Source organism: Anomaloglossus baeobatrachus, chromosome 6 (assembly GCF_048569485.1).
Source record: "Anomaloglossus baeobatrachus isolate aAnoBae1 chromosome 6, aAnoBae1.hap1, whole genome shotgun sequence".
NCBI classification, from domain to species: Eukaryota; Metazoa; Chordata; class Amphibia; order Anura; family Aromobatidae; genus Anomaloglossus; species Anomaloglossus baeobatrachus.
The window spans coordinates 108,893,548-108,905,918 of NC_134358.1; positions in this window are offsets into that span (position 1 = coordinate 108,893,548).

Consider the following 12,371-nt stretch of genomic DNA (forward strand, 5'->3'; position numbering starts at 1 on the left):
CCAATAGCCACGTTTAGGATGCCACTAAGTTCACTGAGTGTTTGCTAGTATAATGGATTAGTTATAATGAGTTTGAGTGTGCAATGCAGGTAGAGGTGCTGCAAATATCTTTGCACTACTGGGACTATACAGAAGTCCAATAGCCACGTTTAGGATGCCACTAGGTACACTGAGTGTTTGCTAGTATAATGGCTTAGTTATAATGAGTTGGAGTGTGCAATGCAGGCAGACGTGCTGCAAATATCTTTGCACTACTGGGACTATACAGACGTCCAATAGCCACGTTTAGGGTGCCACTAAGTTCACTCAGTGTTTGCTAGTATAATGGCTTAGTTATAATGAGTTTGAGTGTGCAATGCAGGCAGACGTGCTGCAAATATCTTTGCACTAGTGGGACAATACAGAAGTCCAATAGCCACGTTTAGGATGCCACTAAGTTCACTCAATGTTTGCTAGTATAATGGCTTAGTTATAATGAGTTTGAGTGTGCAATGCAGGCAGACGTGCTGCAAATATCTTTGCACTACTGGGACTATACAGAAGTCCAATAGCCACGTTTAGGGTGCCACTAAGTTCACTGAGTGTTTGCTAGTATAATGGCTTAGTTATAATGAGTTTGAGTGTGCAATGCAGGCAGACGTGCTGCAAATATCTTTGCACTACTGGGACTATACAGAAGTCCAATAGCCACGTTTAGGATGCCACTAAGTTCACTGAGTGTTTGCTAGTATAGTGGCTTAGTTATAAGGAGTTTGAGTGTGCAATGCAGGCAGACGTGCTGCAAATATCTTTGCACTACTGGGACTATACAGAAGTCCAATAGCCACGTTTAGGATGCCACTAAGTTCACTCAGTGTTTGCTAGTATAATGGCTTAGTTATAATGAGTTTGACTGTGCAATGCAGGCAGACGTGCTGCAAATATCTTTGCACTACTGGGACTATACAGAAGTCTAATAGCCACGTTTAGGATGCCACTAAGTTAACTGAGTGTTTGCTAGTATAATGGCTTATTAACAATGAGTTGGAGTGTGCAAAGGGCAGGAGGGTACAGTGGTAGGGTTGTGGGTCTCTGGGTAGAGGAAAGGAAGCCTGCCTTTCTATCCCTCCTAATGGGGAAATGCAGCGAGGAAATCCATGACCTTAGCTACACAGACGCTGTCATCTTGTATAGCTGTTAAACTCTGTTTTCAGGACCTGTCACCTATGGCTCTGACCCTGCCGGTATGAGCCCTTAAAAGGACTGATAGAAAGTGCTATCCCTATGCTGTCCAGCGCTGTGTATGGAGCGTATACAGCTGTATCGGCAATAGGAGCTAGGCTAGTGATGTCTGACCCCAAGGACGCAGAAGAGATAATGGCGTCCGGACGGGCAGATACTCGTTTTTATAATGCAGGGACATGTGACATGGACATCCTATCACACATGCCGTTGCTTCTCTGGCTAAAAGTCCACTTAGCTGTGTGTGTGTCTGGGATTGGCTGACATGCTGGCCCGCCCCACTACACGCGCGTGCTTAGGGAAGGAAGACAAGGGAAAAAAAAAAAATGGCGATCGCCATTATCCAAACAGCAGGGATCTGAATGCGCTGTTCCCGCACACTATACACTGAAATGTCATAATAGTGTGAGTCACAGAGTGACTTACACTATTACAGCGGAAAGCCAGCTAGGAATTAGCTGGGTTTTTTGCTGCTAGAACCGTTCTCGAACGTATCTAGAACTATCGAGCTTTTGCAAAAAAGCTCGAGTTCTAGTTCGATCTAGAACAGCCCCCAAAATCACTTGAGCAGCGAACTGGAGAACCACGAACCGCGAACCGCGCTCGACTCTACACACAACCTCCAGGAGACAGTGCACCAAGGTACCAGGCACTGACCTTGGAAGGCGCAAGTCGATTTAGTAAGTCAATTTAGAAAGTCTATTTAGTTAGTACAGACAAAGTTTAGTTTAAAATGTTTTTATGTAAGTTAAAAAGTAACGTTTAAGAAAATGTGCCAGCAAGGACTTTTGCGTGAACTCTTTTAAATATTTTTTTTTTTTAGCACCAGGTTATGTGCACATTACATGGACCATAGGTTATGAACTGGCTATAACCACAAATTCTCGCAGTGTACATAGTTACCTCAGTGGTACCAACTCCAGAGTCTGCCTGTTGAGGGGCATGGCTCTGCACCACCAAGGGGGCACGCCTGTTTATGGGGCCTGCTCTCCAACACAAATACGAAGCAGGTATGCCTGGTTATGGGGCCTACCCTATGCCACCAGGATAAAGAGGACTGTCGCCGTAATGGTCTGTGACGGACCAGGCCGAGACCAGGTCACCAAAAGGACTAGTGATCACTCCGTATACGGGTCTTGGGTTAGAGACTCGTAGGTGGTGATGGTATGGTACCTGGTATGTTTATATGTAAATCTCTCCCCTGTGTGGGAAAAGTTGTATTTTAATTTATTGTCTTTGCAGCCCGAGGACGTGCTGTTGATAACCAAGGGTGAATGTGGCACCCCTGACCCGGTCAGGTACCACTGAGTACTGCACCCATGCTGGAACAGTACTTCCAGGTAATCCTAAAGGCCAGCATGAGGTGAGTACACACAGACACATAGCAAACAGGTCTCCTACACCTTTAGAGGGGACCCCTGGGTAGTCTCCAAAGAGGATCAGCATCCCTGAGGTGCCACAATTTTTTTCCCAAACAATTGGGGTGAAATGGGGGTGCATCTTACAATGGCTTACTGGGGCAGCGGTGGTGGAGCGGGGTCATAGGAGGAAGGGTCGGCAATACTAAGGGTGTCACTGCGAGAGCCTGATCTGACTACTGGCTCTACTGAATCGTCCATGGCTGACACAATAAACTTCAATAATATGGTTACAGAGGTGGTGCGTGCACAGATTGACTCGATGGACTTCAAGAAAATGGCCGCGGAGGCCTTTCTGCGCACACACCGCTTCCGTGGTCATTTTTGTTCAAGTCCATCATGTCAATGGAGTATGCAGTCCGAAGAATGTCCTTGTAGAAAAAAGAAGGGGACTGCACAATCCTCAAAGCCAAGTAAAACTTCTTTATTTCATACCGTGTAGCATAAAAGGCAGGGCAGGAACTGGGTGCAGGCTCCTCAAAGGGACGACGGCCGTCCAAAGGGATGACCAGTCGAAGCGTACACAGATGCCAAACGGCCATCGTCCCTTTGGGAGCCTGCACCCAGCTCCTGCCCTGCCTTTTATGCTACACCGTATGAAATAAATAAGTTTCACTTGGCTTTGAGGATTGTGCGGTCCCCTTCTTTTTTCTACAAGAACATTCTTCGGACGTCTAAATTCCTACAGGACGAGCACTCCCCAGCCGTGAATATCTGATGCCCAAGTGATATTCCACCTGATTGTGTGACCCCCACAAGGCAAAACCCAGTGGTGCAGGGCTACATCTTTATTTATTTATGCTCTGGAGTATGCAGTCAGATCAGGCGTCCACCACCCCGAGACCCTCCTGAGTCGCTCCCATGCAATGACACCCCTGCAGCACGCCGGCAGATCAATGACACCCAACACCGCGACACCCCCAAGGCCTCAGTATCGCCGACACTCCGTCCACTGACCCTCCTGAGATGAAAAACCCCTTCTTCTTTTTAACCATGCAGGATTGCTGATTCTGCCTCCTGTGACCTTAATGAGCCGCTCCACCTGGTAAGCATTAGATTAAGACACACTAGGATTATAAGACGGACCCTTATTTTAACATTAAAAATATTTTCCCTATGTTCGTCCTCTAAATTTGGGGTGTGACTTATAATCCGGGCATATTATAAAATGAAAAATACGTGTTTTTTTTTGTTTTGTGTTGATTTAACATAGATTCCATGATTTTTTTTTACTTTTTATATATGTAATAATTATTAAGCTGAGATGACAGTTGATTCTTTGAATGAGGTTGGTGCATTTGAAAATCCAGTGACATATATGTCACAGGTTAGGTGCAAGTGTGTGGAATTTTCCACACATGGCAGGCGGTAGCTATCTAATACAGCTGGCACTTGTCTCTAATAACATGTGCACTCTCCACCAAAAAAAAAAAAACTGTTTATAAAGTCATGGCCAAAAGTGTTAGCACCCTTGAAATTATTCCAGAAAATTAAGTTTTTCTCGTGTAAAATTATTGCAATTACCCATGTTTTGTTATTCACATATTTATTTTGTTTATGTATATTGGAACAACACAAAGAGACATAAAAAAATGCAGTTTTGACATAATTTCACACAAAACTCCAAGAATTAGTTGGACAAAATTGTTGGCACCCTCAACTTAATGTTTGGTTGCACAGCCTTTGGAATAAATAATTGCAATAAAAAACTTCCCATAACCATCAACAAGCTTTTTAAACCTTTCAACTGAAATTCTGGACCCCTCTTCTTTCACAAACTGCTCCAGGTCTCTCATATATGATGGGCGCCTTTCTCAACAGCAATTTTAAGATCTATCCACAGGTGTTTAATGGGATTTAGATCCACACTCATTGCTGTCATTTCAGAGCTTTACAGCATTTTGTTTCCATCTATTTCTTGGTGCTTCTTGAAGTATGTTTGGGGTTATTGACTTGCAGGAAGACTCATGACCTAGGACGTAAACCTAGCTCTCTCACTATATTGTGATTTAAAATCCTTTGGTAATCTTCAGTTTTCATGATGCCTTACACAAAGTCAAGGCACCCAGTGCCGGATGCAACAAATCAACTCTAAAACATCTTTGAACCTCCACCATATTTGATTGTAGGCACTTTATTCTTTTTGTTGGCCTCATTCCGCTACAGTAAAATAATGTGCTTTACCAAAAAGCTCTATATTGGTCTTATCTGTGTACAAGAAGCTTTCCTAGAAGTATTTTGGCTTACTACTGTACATTTTGATAAACTGCAATCTAGCTTTATTATGTCTCTGTGTCAGCAGTGGGGTCCTCCTGGGTCTCCTGCCATAGTGTTTAATTTCATTGAAATGTTGACAGACAGTTTGGTCTGACACTGATGCACCTTGAGCCTGTAGGAGAGCTTGTATTTTTTTTACACTTGCTTATCCATCATCTGGACTATTTTTCATTGCAACCCTTCATCAATTTCAATCTTCTATCCACATTCAAGGAGATTAGCTACAGGGCCATGGGTTGTAAACTTCTTGATTATGTTGCACATCATGGAAAAAAGAATATCAAGATCTCTGGAAATGTACTTGTAACCTTGAAATTGTTGATATTTTTCAACAATTTTGGTTCTCAGGTCCTCAGACCGTTCTCTTCTCTTTTCTGTTCTCCCTGCTTAGTGTGGCTCACACAGACACACAATACAAAGATTGAGTCAACTTGACCCCTTTGTATTTTATTTCCGCTGTGATTTTCATATTGCCCACACATGTTACTTGCCACAGATGAAGTTGAAATAAAGTTGTTTACCCACAATTTTAGAAAGGTGCCAACTATATTGTCCAGCCCATTTTTAAAGTTTTATGTGAAGTTATGTCCAGTTTGCTTTTTTTTCTCTTTTTTTGTGCTTTTCCAATAAATATAAAGGAAATAAAAATGTGTATGACAAAATAAGTGTAATTTCAATAATTTTGTGGGTAAAAAACATAATTTTCTGGAACAATATGAAGAGTGCCAACCCTTTCAGCCATGACTGTATGGACCTATTGCTCTTCGAAATGTTATGATATGTTATGTTCTATGTTATCAATATTTTTGTTTTTGCAATCTGTTGATCTTTCATTTAAAAATCACTGTTTTGATTTATGAGTGCTAAAGGAAGTCTATCACCTCAAAATCAATATTTTAACTAAGCCCATCATCATATAGGGGACTTATTCCCTATACAAATTATATCCTTTCTTAAAATCATCAATTCCACAAAAGTTTATTTGCTGTGTAAATGTAAAGAAAACAGGAAAGCAATGGTTTAGAAATCTCTGTGCCCATATTTTACATAGAACAGAACATAAAACACAGATCAGAAGTTTAAAGATAGACATGGTATGTTTCACTTGAAAAAAAATAACTCATTTAGAACACATCTCAAAAAAATTGGAACAGTTTTAACAAGAGCTTGGAAAAAAGTGGTACTAATGAAAAACAGCTAGAGGGTTAATTTTCAACTAAGTCACATGAAACATATTAGAGAGGCAGAGTCTCTCAGAGCTAACATGAGGTTCACCACTCTGCATCTAAAAATTGAGGAACAAATTAAAGAAAGGTTAATCAATGTAAAATTACAAAGACTTTGAGTATCCACCACTAGAGATGAGCGAATCTTTGGAGGTACGGTTCGCTGGGCACAAATGAACTGAAACTCCATTGGTCCGAACTTGGCCCGAGGAGGTTCAGAATCTGTGATTGGCAGTTTGAGTCTCCACCCACATATAGCCAGCCATAAGATGATCACTTCTGGGGGAGGGTTTTAATTTTTTTTTGTTAAACACTACATCTAATCTTGCTGTTGTTACCCTCAGTTTGAGTTGTTCAGACACTGCAAGCAGTTCACATAGGCCTAAGCACCAAGCTTCCTGGAGCACAGTGTTGCTCGTGCAAGTTAAGTTCGCATGTAAAGCATCCAAACTCCAAACCCAAGCTCTGTTATTTAAGGTGGTGTTTGATTCGAAAACCGAACCTTGGGTTCGCTCATTTTTATCCACTAGTCCATAATATCTAGTTATGATAGGTGAATAGTGAAATATTCGGGTTCAGATTATTTGTCTTGCATATTTCGTGCTATTCATGTATTTGTGTCCAATAAAGAATCTAACACAAGCCATTGGGAAGCTAGAATAATTTTCCAGTGGATCCTCAAAGGATGTCTGACAGTAAAAATGCTGAGATAGATGAAAAAGTGCTGAAATTGAATAGGAACAGCATAATAAAGATGTCTGGATGCATCTCTGAAACACAAGTCACTTTTGGGAACAATGTCATCAGCGTATTACACCACTTTGACATGTTATGTCCGCCGATTTATGATAACCAGTTGGGATAATGTAGACAGCTGTGTACTTAATCCTGGCTAGTTATCAAAAATAGAGTCTCCGCTGCAACATTTTTTTTATAATTATTATTACTTAAATAAATAATACGAAAAATATGCGAGCTCCTGCCCATTTTGATAACCAGTGCAGATAAAGCAGGCAGATAGGGACTAGCATTCTTTGGCTGGGAAGGTCTATGTTTATTATGCTCTCCCTAGCCTAAAAATAGCAGCCCGCAACTGCCCTACAATTGGTGCACCCACAAGATGTGCCAATTGAGGTGCTTTACCTGGCTCATCCTGATTGTCCTAGTGTCGTGGCATCAGAATAATATATGGGGTTAATATCAGGTTTATTTGTCAAATATCACAGCTGCCATCAAGCCCTGGGTTGGTAATGCAGAGGTATCTATGAGACACACCCTTTTTACTAACCCTAGTAGTAAAAAGAAAAAAGAAACACACAAAAATCCTTTATTTCAAATTTTAAAAAAACACACCCTCTTTCACCAATTTATTAACCAGAAAAACATCCAACGTAATCCAGATGACGTCCCTCGATGATGCTGCCTAGTCTGCTACATCCAGAGGCTGCAGTGATGGAAAATGTGAATTGATCACTGCAGTTCCTGGGATACACTGAGGGCAGTGGGGGACCTTACTGTGATAAGTAGTGGCATCAGTTAGGTCATCAGAGTTCACAGCTGGGTTCCCACGGTATGAAGTGTGACCACCTGTAAACCCGCTGTCAGATTGCCAGACAGTGAGATTGAAGGACATGGCGAACAGCAGTCCAGAAATCCAATAGTCGGGTCACTGGAGTTCATAATTGAGGGCTCCCCCACTGGCCTCAGTGAACTCAGTTGAACCTGCTGCCTAATTGCCATCTCCAGAAATCTAACAATCCGGCACTCTGGCAGCGGGTTCATTGGAGTTCACTGATAGCAGTGAGGAAGCCTCCGAGTGTGAACTCCATTGACCTGACTGCCGCATTGAAGGACTGTTGGATTGTGAGACATGACGGAACAGCAGTTTGACAGTTTGGTAGCAGTGAAGCCCAGAAAACTTAAAGAATCATTTAAGGGAGCCTTGAAGGTCCCTGCAGTTTTGAGCTGCTGGAACATCTGGAGGCTGTGAATTGTTACAAGAGTAAAGGCTTCTTTAAGGTTTCTGGGCCTCAAAGCTTCTGGGAGACCCGATGACTATGAGCTCCAGTAACGTTTTAGGTTACCAGAGCTCAAAACTGTCAACCCAGTAAAGTTAAAGGAGCCTTTAATGTTCCTGGAGCTCCTAGCTGCTGTGAAATCTGGAGGTTGTCAACCCTAGTAAGAGTTCAAAGCTTCCAGGCATCTCAACAGCTGCTAACTCCAGGAAATGTAAAACCCCTTTAAGGTTTCCGGGTCTCACAGCTACTGGACTGTCAGACTGATGTGCTTACAATCTTGAGATTTGTTACTGACATCAATTTCTAAATGTTAAGATGCTGACTCATCTATTACATACATCATAACGCAGATGATTGACTTAGGTCTACTTAAGAATATATCGCTGGAGAAACAAGAAAAGGTCAAAAAGGAGGAATGAGACAACATACGGACAGGTGAAGGGGGCCGAGGGGAGGTTGACATTATATTTTTTTTATTTTTTTAACGCATTTCAGGCTTTCAGAATCAAGCAAAATAGCAGTGGGCTAAATTAATTCGAGTCTGATTTTTTGTAGACATTTTTAGTGAATTTGCTTATTTTAGAATCTATTTGCTCATCTTTAGTGACCATCGCTGTACAGTGCTATGGAATATGTTTGTACCACTTAAGCAATGAAAATATAATACTTAGAAGTCAGCATCGAAACTTAGTTAATAATTTAGCGCACACAGTAATTCGCCAGTTATAATTGGCGCCAGTGATTTATTACCGATCATTTCTAACTTTATCCAGCAGAAGAAATGTAAAGAACTAATAATGACTAAAAATAATTGGGTTGATTTAAAATTTGTGACAATACAGACTCAATGATTAATAGCACGGCTGTCTTCTCTCTGTATTAAAAATATACCTGTATACAGCATGGAGGCAGACAATGATAAGGGATGTTAGTGGCATCGCGTTTCCTCCCCAGTGGCTATAAATACACTTACTCATTATCTCCTATTCTGTTTTATTTGTGTGCATTGAAATCAACAAATGAAATAATAGTAATAATGGTAAGAATTGATGATAGATATAAACTGTCAATGATATCGGGTACTGCATTCGCTTTTAATGAGGAGCGTTGTGTGCGCAGCCTATAAATGATAGCAGTTCAGATTACTCTGCCTGAACTAGCAAAACTGTGTCCTAGTTAATCAGTATCACCTGGGAGTTGATTATCTCATCAAGATATTTGGAACCCAGTAGTTGCCCCCCCCCTCCTCCACAATAGAAAACATAGCGAACCGTGCGACTGGATGATTTATTTTCATTTATTCTGCTGATTTCTTATTGTACACTATGTTTCAAGTGTCATTTCCAAACTTTACATTCATCATGGCTTGTTAACTTCCGTATCAAGATGGGATTATCAGGATAATTGTGTAAAATAAGAATAAACTAAAGTATTGGAGGAATCGGTATTGACAGTTGATTTGATGTGGCATTACTGACATGGATGTCACTCAGGGAGGTGGGAGCTCATAAAGTTTATACAGTATTTGATGTTTCAATTAGGAACAAATGTCAAAATCAGTATAGCAAAAATAAGAGTTGTCATACTGATAAGTAAAACATTTAACAGTAAGGGAAAAAGGGAGTATGTCACCAAGCTTTTGCCATCTAATCTGAGAGCAGCATAATGTAGGGGCAGTGATCCTGATTGCAGCAATGTGTCACTTACTGGGCTGCTTAGTATAGTTTTGATAAAATCACTGTTTAATCAGCAGTAGATTATCATTACAGGACTACTTTTTGTGCTGCAGGTAGTCCAGCATATTCATGAACTTTGTATAACTGATTGATCTGCAGCAGAGAAAAAATTGATTTTATCAAAATAACAGCAAACAGCTCAGTAAGGCTCTTTCACACATCCATGCTTTCGGTACATGTCACTGGTACCAGAGACACGGACACACGTAGAGCCATTCAAATCAATTCATCTGCGCACATGTCTGATTTTGATACAGACCATGTGTTCATGTTCAGCACACGTATGTCCGTATGCTCCACACGGCAACATGTCAGTTTTTCTCCGGCAGCATGGGTGTCACATGGACCACACACTGATGTGATCGGTGTGCCACGTACCGGAGAAAACACGTGTCTTTGAAATAAAATGATTTTCTATACTCACCTGCCTCCAGCACTGCTGTCTTCGATGTTGCTGTCATTTGTTTCCGGGCCCACTCATTATGCTCATGAATATTCAATACACCACGGACCTGGAAGCAGCAACTCCGAAGACAGCAGCACCATGGACAGGTAAGTATAAAAGTTCATCCCCAGGGGTGCGAAACGGTACCGTCGTCCCTTGTGCTCCCTCCCCTCATTTCTCCTCTGTTGTCTCACCTGTTTGCATGTAGCAACATTAAATTCCTCACACCGCAGAGTGCTGTCTATCTTTTTTCTTGGATGGACGTTCCTACTGCTTGGCAATAGCACCTCGGTGGCTGTCAGCCTTCCTCTAGCCGTGTTACTCTAGGTGTGGGCTCAGTATAAACCTGCATCAGGACACCAGAAGTGCAAGCGGCTCCTACAATAAGGACAGATTGGACTAAGAAAACGCCGCAGGCAGGTTTTGATAGACGGTAATCAGTGCCCAGATTTTTTCCTTCCACTTGTTATACAAGTATAGAAGTTCACGTTGTACGTGTGCTATGTGGATGTCACACGGATAGCACACTGACATGCTGATAGCGGATAGCACATGCTGAACACACACACGAACACACACACACATACGCACCTATACCATGGACCGTGCAAAACGTATGTGTTTTACACGCACGTGTGAAAGAGGACTCAGTGACACAATGCTGGTGTGACGCCCTGGCCGGGCCAGGTAGTCCTAGATAGGGCCCCGCACTACACAAGTTCCCTAACAATGTGACAACAGCAAAACATTTAAACCCTAGTCACCTCCCTCAGTGCTTGATGAACACACCAGGGGGGCGGAGCCAGGTGGGTGGTATGCCCACCGAGGAGTTCAGAGAGCCTGAGGCAGGAAAAAGTAGTCAGTCTAGTCCTGAAGTTCCAGTCTAGAGGTCAGGCCTGTGTGACAGGCCTGAAGCAAACTGAACCAGTGCCAGGGTAGGAGCACTGGTACTGCTGGCTATGAGGCAGATGGAGGCCTCGGCCTGCAGGAGCCGGGGAGACGACTCGGTGGAACCGTGGTGGACCGGGAAAGGGTAGTGGCCCGCCGGTACCGACCCGGGGAACCGACTCGGAAACCGGAGCACAAAGGGGGGTACTCATACCCTGAAGCTAGGTCCAGAAGCCACTGGGGGCTAGTTAATTAACTGATTGCGGCCATGACTTTAGGTCCTGTCCCACCTAAAGTCCCGACTGAAGGCAACAGCCCAACGAGGGGGATAGAAAGCCACCGCCATGGCAGAGAGATCCCACAGGTCAGCGTCTGCGGCAAAGGGCTCCTCCGACAATCACAAGCCGGGGAGCGTACTTCTGGAGTTGCAAGCGCAGGTAGTCCATCATCACAAAACAGGTGCAGGAGAAAGGCAGAGACCACCAACCGGGTGGGGGACCAGACTGCAGCCGGCTGCGGGCACTGACCACCATCACCTTGGTTTACCAGAGACTCGTGTATGTTTATTAATAGTGAGTACATCAGTGCCCTCCGGTCACCCATCTCCCTGCCCCGCCCAACTACTCCCACAATGGGTCCCGGGGCCACCATCCCTACCCACGGAGGGGTTAACAACTCACTGCGCAACATCTCCCCCGGGTGCCCCATAACTGCAGTGGTGATGTCCACCTTCACCACAATCCGTGGGTGGCGTCACGAACTCAAACACGGCTCCGGCCATACACCTACATCCCCCCAAACCGCCAACCCCTTTTAGATCGGAGTGACTGTGGACCCTCAAGCCACCCACTGAAGGTCCGGACCCAAGCGGCTCGGCTACCGCCGAGCACGGGGCGGCACACACCGAAATCAAGGTCTATGTCTCTCTATTATGGTGCTATCAGATGGGGGAACAAAAACCTGGTGACAGATTCCCTTTAAGTTCTCTCAATTTTCGGTGAGTTTCTGATACTGTGTATTTTCACTGCACAAAAAACGCAGCATCTTAGGCTATGTGCCCACGGGACAACATACCCACGGGCTTTGCCGCAGGTTTGTCCTAAGGTTTACCACAACTGCTCCCCGGACTCCGCAGCTATATC